This window comes from Hipposideros armiger, unplaced genomic scaffold, assembly GCF_001890085.2.
Source record: "Hipposideros armiger isolate ML-2016 unplaced genomic scaffold, ASM189008v1 scaffold_21, whole genome shotgun sequence".
NCBI classification, from domain to species: domain Eukaryota; kingdom Metazoa; phylum Chordata; class Mammalia; order Chiroptera; family Hipposideridae; genus Hipposideros; species Hipposideros armiger.
Genome location: NW_017731371.1, coordinates 5,137,543 through 5,149,625, shown reverse-complemented (window position 1 = coordinate 5,149,625; position 12,083 = coordinate 5,137,543). Strand labels below are relative to the sequence as shown.

At 36.0% G+C, this 12,083-nt stretch overlaps 1 pseudogene; it reads left to right on the top strand.

Annotated features, from left to right (window-relative positions):
- The first annotated feature begins 6,779 nt into the window (after positions 1–6,779).
- On the top strand, positions 6,780–7,442 carry LOC109379043 (60S ribosomal protein L14 pseudogene; annotated as a pseudogene).
- The last annotated feature ends 4,641 nt before the right edge of the window (positions 7,443–12,083 follow it).

Sequence of the window (12,083 nt, the reverse complement as noted above, 5' to 3'; positions counted from 1 at the left end):
CTGATACCCACCTGCTGACCACAGCATATTGGCCTCTACTTCCACTGCTCTAGCTTTCAAGGAACTCTTTTTTTCTGATACCAGGAGGATTGTCCCCTCCAACTACTATTTTTCCCCCTCTTGCAACATCACCCATGTATTTTTTTAAATATATTTTTCCAGAATCTTCTGGTATTTGTAATAGTTCCATGTTAGCTGAGGCTACCATGTTTTGGGAACCAGAGAAGTCCTGCTTTGATGATTTCTTCTACCTGGAATGGTCTTATGCATCTATTTTTTATAAGTCTTCCTTCAAGACCTATCTTGGGAGATGTACTTTGGGGTCTTTCTTTCTACACCTTACTCCATCCATCAGAAATAATCACTCCCTTCTCAGAACAACACTACTGCATGATTTAACATCTGCCTTATGGCATAGCAAGGTGCCCTTTCATCATAGTTACTGAATTACCTACAATTTTGAGGGAAAAAACACGTATCTACAGACAAGCACACAACACTGTATTATCTAACACAGTGTAGGGGGAAACTACTGTAGTAAGTGTTACATGCCTCTTCAGTGCCTTGCCTTCTTTTCAGTTTACTTACCCATAAAATGAAATATCACACCCACTCTACTTACCTTACAGAATTGTAGGAGGATAAAATGAAAAACTGTGTACATAGGCAAGCCTTATTCATTTTAGTGAGTTATGCAAATCTAAGATATTTTGTATTCCATATTCCCTCAATGTTTGTTGAATTAATGGAAAGCATGTGAAAGGTTATACTTTTGTGATTTCATGGAAATGTAGTGAAAAGCACTTGAAGAGGATATTAATTATAACGAAACTTTTATTTAAAGAGAAAGAAACTTAATGATGAAAATAGCAAGACTAAATTGTACATGAGGTTCTAAGAGAAATTATAAACAGAGTATTTCATACACATACAAAAGAAACATTTTCTTGGTATTTAATTTTGTGCTGCTTTGCACAACATAAATTAGGTTTGTGAGAACATAATCAAGCTGCCACAACCACTATGTTATCGGATCTCATTGGCCAAGCGACTTTCCTCCTTCCTCTTGTATGCACAGCTTAGTGGTTAAGAACACAGAAGCTGGAGCCAGACTGCCTGGGATTAAAAGATGGCTCCTTTCCTTTTCAGTAATGACCTTGGGCGGGTTATTTAACCTCTCTGCTTCATCTGTAAAATTGGGAGAATAATAGTTGTTTTTACCATTCATACTCCCTGTTATGAGTATTAAATGCATTAATACATGTAGAGCTTGTACGCTGGTAGCTACAAAGATAAACATCTACTACTGGCCAGCCACTGGAATAAGTATTGGGAATATAAAATTGAACAGAGTTCTTAAGAAACTGATCTTAAACTAAGAATTTGTCAGAGAGCATAGATGAATAGCTGGGTAGAAACAGAAACCAAAGAAACTTGGCAAAACTCTGAATGTCAACCATCATATTACCTTTGATGCATTTAAGGGAAAATACGTTTCGCTCTTACACCTGTAGTAACAGAAAGGCAAGAACAATAGTGCCGATAATTGCAAACAGATGATGATCTGAAATTCATTTCCATTTCACTTTGAAGAGCATGATGTTATCATTAGAGGGCCAGTTTGTCTTCGTGTGTTTTACTGAAGTCAATATTAAAATGATTTTTCATTTCATGTAGACAACAGTCCATCACAGAAGAATCAGCACATAGGTTGGCGAGGGAGAGCCAGTTGGAACCATTAACTGATTGCCGAGAATTCACAAAGTATATAATACAGGCAGAGGAAAATCAGCATCAGTAAATTCTCTCAAATGAAACAGTAATTCAACATCAGCGTAAAATCGTTTTTATACAGAGCGGGATTAAAATCTAAGAACCTGTTCTATTATTGTATTAAACTAAATTCTCAATGTGAATGAAGTTAAAGTTTATTTTTCTTTAACACAGGTTAGGTTATATTCTTTATGCTGTAACAACATGTGCTCTTAGTAGGTAGTTGAAATGATGATAAAATAATGTTACAATAACTTGGTTTTTTTTAACATCATCTAAACTCTATTTGCTATGGAATACAAAAAGAGCTGTAGTTTCATATTGAAATGGAAGCTTTCTAACGTTAGAAATAGTAGTATAAAAGATCAATGACAGGACCAAAGTATAGAACAGTGGCTAATTCTAAGTTGTGCTTGTCCTTTTCATAACCTTCATTTTACATGAAAAACCTTCTAGGAAATGTAGAATGTAATGTTGATATAATTCTGATCTTCATTCAAAAGATTTATAAATCCCCATTTACCTTATTTCCCTTTATGCTTTGGTTTTGTTGCAAATGGCTGTTAAATAATAGTGAGATACTGTATACATTTCCTGGCATAGGTATTTTTCACTTTTACCAACTAGAAAGCTTCAAGGGGCCATAGAAGAACTCACCTGACAGATAGTTGGATATTTTTTCCTCCTCCTTTTGGCTATATTAACTAATGAAATTATTTTTCTTAGTAACAATTGAGATAAGCTCTAACTATAGAAAAAAATTTATTTAAAAATATTTCTTAGGCTGCAAGGGAAGAAAAGAGCAATGGGACGTGCAGAGACATAAAAACCAATCTGGTGTCTTTTTTGTGACAGTCAGAAATACAATAACTTTGGGGTTGAAGTACATTTTAGCATTACAGGCATCAAAGTTCAACATGAGATTTTCAAGGGAAATCTGTCAAATGGGGGCCACAAACACAGTACTTTCCCCCGTATAATAAGCTATTGTGTTTCACCCATTTAAACATTCCATTTCTTTTTCTTCCAGAAGCATGGAATTCTGAACTCCCACAGACAATGAACAGAAACCCAAAGATCAATGTGTTTCTAAAGGATTATATTGCTGCTGCCAATGCTTCCCAGACTGTTTATTTATTGTGAGAAACTTTACTCCTTCAAGCTTTTCAGTAACTCACCCCTTTTGTCCATGTCAGGATGAAGTGGCCCCTTGTTTCTAACAATGGATCACATCATCAAAGTCCCTGGAAGTGCACAAAGCAAGGAGGCATGTCACACTGTGCAAAGAGCCTTCAGCTTGACTGCCATGGCGCTGTCACCATTGTGTCACATGCCTGCAGAGCCAGTGTCACAGAGGATACAGGCCACTGCTCTGGATGGGAGAATTCACTTAAAATACAAACACAGACCATGGCCACTCATGGGACATACTTTGCTTTAATTATCGATAGCAGCAAACCACGAACATAATTCCCAATCCTGCCTTCAAGGTGACTAGAAACAAAAGAAGAGAATGGGGAAAAAGAATCAAAGAAGACTAGATGAAAGAACAATTCTTCCCCACAGCAAGAATGGAGTATTCTATTTAGAAATAATTCTTCTGGGGTTCTTACTTCCCTTGTTCATGAGAATCTGGCAGTTTTAGGCACAACAGAATTCCATATTTCAAACTGGTAATGGAGGCTTATTTTCCCAAAAGTTGGGATGCTAACAGAAAAAAACAGGAGAGGTTTCACCAGGCAGTACTTTCTCCTACTTTTGTAAGAAAATCGCTACTGCATTTGGGCACTTCCTCCACACTCCCTCTGCACAATCTATTTTATCATTTCTCATACCACATTGTAATTTTGATGTGTATTTATCCTCCATTAGCCTCTAAGCTCCTCATGGTGCATGTGATATCTCTCTCACGCATTGTTTTCTATTCTTTTTAAAAATTTGTAAGCCTAATATTGGGACATGGTTAACAAAAATCAGTACAGTAGTATATATAATGAAAAACAACTTTCCTTCTTACTCCAGGACGACTGTCTTTTCCCCAGAAGCAACCGCCACTGGTATTTGTGTACATGTCCTTCAAGAAGTTTTCTGAGCACATACAAATGTTTGTAACATGATGGTGTAGGGGTTCAGAGTGTGTTGCCCAAAGATGCGCCTCTGTGGTATGTGAATTATATTGAGCTAAATGTAACCGAGACCCTTCAGGCTCAAAAGAAACTTCCGCCCGTCCCTTAACTATCTAGAAGAACTTACATTAGGAGCCTGGCTCATGATGAGTTAACCAGAAATGACGTCTTACCTATCTGTGCAGCACGGCAAACTACTAATCTCTGAGCATGTGCTCTTCCTGCAGTGACCCTCTGCACCCCCAAGATGCCTCATCTCACCCCTGGCTCAGAGTGTCATATGTTCCCTTTCTGTCTTTGAACCTCTCATGTATGTGGGGTCTCTGACTCTCTCATATATGTGGGATTCCCAGACATATGTATGTAATTAATTTGGTTATTTTCTTTTGCTAATCTCTCTCATGTCTACTGGATTAGTAGACCAGCCAAAAGAACCTTGAAAGTAAAGGCAAGTTTCTTCCTCCCCCACAAAACCTATTCTGAACATTCTTTATTTTCCTTTACCAGTATTTTTTTTACAAAATTGTTCACATGAGCCTATGATCAACCTTTTCCTTCTGAATAAAAGCACGACATTCCTTTTTATGGATATGACATTTATCCCATCTTATGAATGAATATTTGGGTGGTTTCCAGTTGTTTTTGTTATACACAAAGACTCAATAAGCACCCTACTTATTTCTTTGAGCACATATCTGAGTATAACTGCATGTTAAATTTCTAAAATAGAATTCTTAGGCTAAGAGAAATATGACTTTTAAATTCTGGAAGATATTTCTGAACTACCCTTTAAGGTGGCTCACTAATTTTACTTCCATCAGCAGTGTATGATATTCTCTTTTACCATATCTTGGACAATGCTGTAAACTACTAACTAAACATGATGATCTTTTCCAATCTGATAAATGAAACAGGACATCTTGTCTAAATTTGTGTTTTTTAAAATGATGGATAAATTTGAGCATTTAAAAATGTCTTAGTTTGGGCTGCTATAACAAAATTACCATAGACTGGGTGACTTAAACAATATAAACTTACTTGTCACAGTTCTGGGAGGCTAAGAAGTCCAAAATCAAGGTGACAACTGATTAGGTCCCTGGTGAGAGCCCTCTTCCTGGTTTGCACATGACCACTTTCCTGCTGTTTCCTTCTGTGGAGGAGAGAGCGAATCTGTCTTCTGTCTCTTTTTATAAGCGTACTAATTCCATTCATAAAGGCTCTACTCTCATTACCTCCCAAAGGCTCCACCTCCAAAAATGATCATTTTGGAGATTATAGCTTCAACACATGAATTTTGGCAGACACAGACATTCAGTCCACAGCATATTTATATATGCCATTTGTATTTTGTAAGGTATTTTGTAGCATAATTGGGAACAGTTTCATAAAATAGTACAGGAGCAGAATTTAAGGTATAGTCTGTGCTTTTAGAGTATAGAGTTAATGTATCTTTTTATTCATTATGTTCTTTGGGTCCCTTCTATCCTTATCTATTTGGTCTGTCATAGACTGACTGGAAAAGTCTCCTACAACTATTGTGTTTCTCCCCTTTTCTTCTTGTATTTTTCATTTTGATTTATGAATTCTGATAGTATATTTGCTTTGATAGTTTGTTGAAACATTGACTGATAAAAATTATCTTTTTCATCTTATTCAATCCTTTCTAAGCATTGTCTGATATTGATATTGACATCAAAATTCCTAATTTTTGTAGACTTTCCCTGGTATAGTTTGCTTATTTCTTCACTTGTAACATTTTGGAGTCAATTTATTGTCAATGTGTATTTTGTATATCCAATATAGTTGAATTTTATTTTTTATGTGGTCCTACATTTTTTTATTTAACAAATATTTTGTATGATTTATATTTATATATGACATATATCCTCAATCTTATTTCTACCATTCTGTTTTATGTCTTCTGTTTTGAATACTTCTTTAGATTTTAATCTTTCGCTCTATTGAATGTGTTTTGTTCACTTTTGTTTGTTTTCTTTCTAACAATTTGAAAATTTGTGTTTTCTTCAGAGAATTGTAACCTTTATAACTTTATATAACTTACATATGTCTTTATTCTTTGATTTAGGTAGCATCTACTAACTTTCCACTATAAAATTAGTAATTAATATATGACTTCTCATCTCCCACTGAGATGGGGCTTTCCCCCAATTGCACCATCTGACTTCTGCTTATTATGTTATTTTTAGTTCTTTTCAGTTATATCTTTGACTAACATAATATTCTTTTCTTGAGCTATCACCTACAAAAGAACACAATATCTTTTTAACACTCCCCCACTGTAAAAAACATGTCAATCATTATACTGAAATTCATTATATCTCACCTTTTCCCTCATTCTACCAATCTCTCTTTGTTGTCATATTCCAATTTCTATGTTGTTGTGGTTTATAACATTTATATCTTATTCACAAACTTTAATTCCAACTTTTATTTAATCTTAATTTTTCCCTCGAGTGACTTTAATAATAGTCAACTGTTTTTTTCGAGTTTATATCGAGTGACCATACTTTATTTTTAAGTGCATTTTTTAAAACAGTTTTTAGATATTGGAAAATATCTTCTTTGTATCTTTCTAAATTATTATTGTCTTTTTGAACATGTCTTTCATTATCTCACTCTGTCTTGTGACTATGCCCCTTCCCTGGTGAAGGTGATGCCTGCTTGGCTAGTAGAGCCCCACATGTTCAATTTTCATGTGATTAGGTGACCTAGATTATCATCTTTAGAGCTGGATGGTCATCTGCTTCTTGCAAAGATAGCATCTCTGAATGCCTCCACTTCACGTGCCCTCAGTGGTATCAATGGGACCCAGGAGATTTCGATAGCTCCCATACACATTCAAATTAATTGTACTTTTGCTTCTCGCTGAAGGCCGCCAACATGGTGTTCAGGCGCTTCGTGGAGGTTGGCCGGGTAGCCTACGTCTCCTTTGGGCCTCATGCTGGGAAGCTGGTCATGATCGTAGATGTTATTGACCAGAACAGGGCTTTGGTTGATGGACCTTGCACTGAAGTAAGGAGACAGGCTATGCCTTTCAAATGCATGCAGCTCACTGACTTCATCCTCAAGTTCCCACACAGTGCCCGCCAGAAATATGTCCGAAAAGCCTGGGAGAAGGCAGATATCAATACAACATGGGCAGCCACAAGATGGGCCAAGAAGATTGAAGCCAGAGAAAAGAAAGCCAAATGACAGATTTTGATCATTACAAAGTCATGAAGGCAAAGAAAATGAGGAACCAAATAATCAAGCTTGAAGTTAGGAAGCTTCAAAAGGCAGCACTCCTGAAAGCTTCTCCCCAAAAAGCACCTGCTGCTAAAGGTACAGCTGCAGCATCTGCTGCAAGGGTTCCTGCAAAAAAGATGGCTGCTGCAGGCAAGAAGGCTCCAGACCAGAAGGTTCCCGCCCAAAAAGCTGCAGGCCAGAAGACAGCACCTCCAAAAGCTCAGAAGGGTCCGAAAGCTCCAGCCCAGAAAGCACTTGCTCCAAAGGTATCTGGCAAGAAAGCATAAGAACATAAAAGGTTATTACAAAAGTAATAAAGGTTCTTTTTGACAAATGAAAAAAAAATTAATTGTACTTTTCCAAATAAGAGGTTGTTAGTAGACTTCACAAGAAGTTCAAACTAGATTTGGGAGAGCTCATTGCCTGAGACGATCAGAAGAAAAATGCATCCTCTCTTGACTTCCTCCTTTAACCTTGCCAATTTCCACTGCTCTTGACATGATCCTGCATAGATGGAGGATCTGGGTATGGCTATTGACTAAGGTCATCAAAGATAATAGAGCACAAGGGAGCAGAAATAGCTTAGCATGCCATATTTTAACTGAAGTCTATTTATTTTTCTATTCTTAGTGCCTAACACCAATGCCTGGCACAAAATTCATTCTCAGTCAAAATTTGTAATTAGGGCAAAGGTCTATGGAGCAACTCTGAGGCATATCCATACTTCAATGTATACTTTGCAAATAAGTGATTCCTACTGTTAAAGAAAAAACCCCACAGGCCTAAAATGGCATCATTCATGCTAAGAGCTCATGATATCCAATCTAGATTCAATATTGGACCAATTGCAGTTTCAACCTCTCCCAGAAACATAATTTTAATTAATCTGCCTGGAATTTCCTGGTCAAGCACCAATAAGGTAATCTGTCACATAGATCTTCTCTATCCCCCATAGAAAGAAGCAGCAATCTACATGATACAAATCCTTCCCTTTCTCTTCACCCAAAGAAAAGAGGTCCTGGCCCAAACCCCAAAAATAATCCTTTTTTTGTCTTTCACCCGCAGCTCCCTTGCCCTACCCTTCTTCCTGTGAAACCTATTTTGTACAAACTCTTGAGCAGCCTTCTAGTTGATAGATGAAATGCTTCTTATTCATAAAATTGCTTAATAAAGCCAATTAGATCTTCAAATTTACTTGGTTTAATTTTTGTTTTTTAACACTACGCTTGCTATTGTAGTAAATGTCAATTACCTTGTCTCTATGATTCACAACGTTGTTTCTGAAATTATGTTTCCTTATATCTTTAAGTTCAGAGTTAAAATTTGTGACAAATGAAATAACGTGGATTTGGTAGAGACCTTCTCCTTGGTTACGGAATGAAGGAATAAATGTAAGAAAATAATTTTTAAAAATAAATCATCTTTCACACTTGACTTTAGTCATTAACTGATAGTGTGATTTATGGTATCATATTAATAATTGTTAAAAAGATTTACTTAGAAAATAGCAATAACCCAGGTAAGAACTCATTTAAAATACATCTTTTTGTTTGCTTTCTTGCTTGTTTTGCAATTTAAACCCCCAGTTTTCACACTTCACACACCTGTCTTCTACAACTCACTCATCCCTTCCCACCACCCACATTTCCCTCTAGCCATTCCTTTCATGAATTGAATTCAGTTCTTGAACCATATGTGGTCTTCACAAAAATGGGCTAGTAAGTATTCTGAGCCTGAAGGGCCCATGGAAATCTGGCCTTAATGGCCTTTTCCAGGAGTTTTTTTGGGGGTTTTTTTTGTTTTGCTTTTTTAATTTTATGCTTAACTAATTGACTGGAGAAATCAAAGGTAAGGAAAGTAGCTTCCTTCTAAGCCCCCTTCTCAACTGTTTACCGTTCTGCCTGATCAAGGGTCTTCATCCAATGCCCGCTATAAACAAACATGCAACCACTCTAATTTTTCTTCCCTAAATCTCTTAGTAAATGCTTTTCTCATTATTATTCCATTTGCTGCTACTTAGCCCCTCCCCATTACTAATTTCTTAGGCCCACTAGGCACCAGCTAGAGGCTTTGTTGGTGATTTGCTTTAGGTGTTTGTCCTTTTAATAAGGGAAACTTGGCTCATTCTGAGAAAGAGAGAAAGAGATTGAAGGAAAGGGAGAGAAAATGTCCCCCATTTCAGACATACATGCTTGTAGCTGAGCCAGAATCAAAATGAACTAAGGCTCAAGGCAAACTGACATTTACCTCTCTGAGTCTTCTCTGACCTGGATTTCACACATATGAATGTTTGCTGGATTACAGAGCACTCATTGCCTATAAGTTGACATCAGACATTACCTAAACTCTACTCAATCTTCTGCCAATCTCTGAAATTTTCCAATAAGAAAACTAGTCATTTGCTCATTGTGGAATGGAATTTACTAGCCACTTGCTTTCCCCCTGCTTTTTTAAGGTTAAAACATACATAGATATATTGATACTAACCCTTCCAGAGAAAAATAGAGCAACAGGCATTAGATGCTTCAGACTTTATGTCCTCTGACCCAGATCTTACACTTGTAAACGTTTTTCTTAAGTTGATGGTTAAGGCTCAATGGATCTGTGTTACACTGCTGTCCTATAATATGTACTGAAAATTTAGAAACAACGTAAATATCCAAAGATAAGTAATTAAGTGAATTTTATGGTGAATAAATAGAACAGACTAACAAAAACTATTATAAATATAATATAGAAGAATATTTAATGATAAATAAAAATGCTCAGTGAAAAAAGATTACAAAACAGTACATATAATATGATTCTTTTGTTGTGTGTTTAAGAACAAAATGTTATTAGTGGTTATCTCTGGATGGTGATTTTTTATTATATTTTTTGTGGACTAACAATTCACAAGGATAGGGATATAAAGTAAAGCATAGGGAATACAGTCAATAATGATGTAATAACTATGTATGGTTTCAGGTGGGCATTGGACTTTTTGGGAGGATCACTTTGTAAGTTATATAAATATCTAACCACTGTACTATACACCTGAAACTAAAAACAAACAAATAATTAACAATGAACAAGTACTGAATTAGTAAATAAAAATAAAGTAACTATAAATAGTCATTAAAATAACAAGTAAAATGAAAGAGTTTGGGTTTAAAACATATTGTAAGACGAGCTAAATCATACTCTGATGTTTTGTTTTTTTTACCAGTTTATTACCCCAACAAATGTTTAACAATCTTGAACAACTGAGTTGAACCTATATGTTCTAAGTTATAACTGATAGAAAGTCTCAGTTATAAAGGTCATGGAAATATAGAATCAGATTCCCATAAGTTCTTGGGAATTGTAACCTCTCTTTAAATGACTTGAGGTTCCCTTTTCATTCTTGACCCTGTAATTGCCTTCTTAACAGTTGAATTAAATTCTTTGTCAAGTTCATGAAATGAGTATTTCTGAGACCCTTTTAGAGGATCTCCATTGAGGACTATTGGGTTATTTCCCACATGATGATAATAGAGTAGTAGGTTTAGAGATGAATATTAACTTATATTCCCGATGGCATACAACAATAGTTGCTGCAAAACCCAAACTTCAACCTTTGTTCTAAAAAGTGAGTGCCAGAACCTTTCAAATTAATTGCCCTTTTTTAAAAAATTTGGAACTATCCCAAGACCAGACATCTAAGAAACTCTTTAGATCCAAGCATATCTTCATAACCCATTCCATTTCAGACATACATGCTTGTAGCTGAGCCAGAATTGAACTGAACTAAGGCTCAAGGCCAACTGATGTTTACCTCTCTGAGTCTTCTCTGACCTGGATGTCCACACATGTGAATGTTTGCTGGCTTAGAGAGCACTCATTAGATAGATGTTCATGGGATACTTTTGCAAATTAGGTGATTAGTCCATGCAGAGTTTCTTCTCTGGTTGGATACAAATCTATGGCAGGAGCTTAGGTTCTCCATGCCAAATTTGGAGGGATTTCTACTCCCTCTTGAGTTTGTACTAAGGCAGAATTTCACTTCCTGCATAACCCTCTGGGTTTCTGATGCTTTGAGCTAGGAGAATTCAAAGCCCTACAATAGAAACTGCCAAGTTATCATGAGCTTGGACTTTCTGTATTTCATATTGGCTGCCTCTCAGAAACCCTATGATGCTAGGAAAAAACAAATTGCATAGCCATAAGGCATTATAACTGTGTGAACACGATAACACATTACACTCCAATGTAAGCTTTGAGCTGTGGATTAGTTGTGAAAAAGCCTAGCCCCATCTCATGGATGTGTTGAAGGACTGTGAAAAAATCTTTAGCTTTCAAAGTGATAAATGACCATACTCCATTTTCATTTAAGCCATGCAAATACTAAAAAAAATTTTTTTTACGATAGATCACACATGATGTTGAATCTGGGCAAAACATTCTCTGGTAGCAGAAGCAGAGATGATTGCAAGTATTGAAAAGTAATGAGACCATTGAACAGGTATCTGAAAATAATTGCAAAGAAATAAAAGGTTAACAGTGCTATCAAACCCTATTTCTCTTGGGTTTGTCTTACCAATTTATGCAACTATGTGGAAGCATTGATCAGAGATAAATGAAATCATTTGTTGCTTAAAATAGAAAGTGATTTATTGCCCGGCAGCATCTTGACAGGAAAGGATTCAGCCATTATTCCATACATGTTTGGATTAGAAAAACAGAAGGGGAAAAAAGTGTAGAACTGGGTAGTTTGAATGAATTTAGACTCTTTCACATGAATAAGCAGCAGTCTGGCTCAAGCAGTGAAAGCATGTTTGCTTACATTTATTTTAATGACTATTTTAGTAAATACTGTGAACCTTATTCTTAGGATAATAGTTGTATTTTAACATTTTAGAACTTTTAATGGATTCTAAGACCAGCAGGCACTGAAGAAAAGGCATTCATATTTTTTCT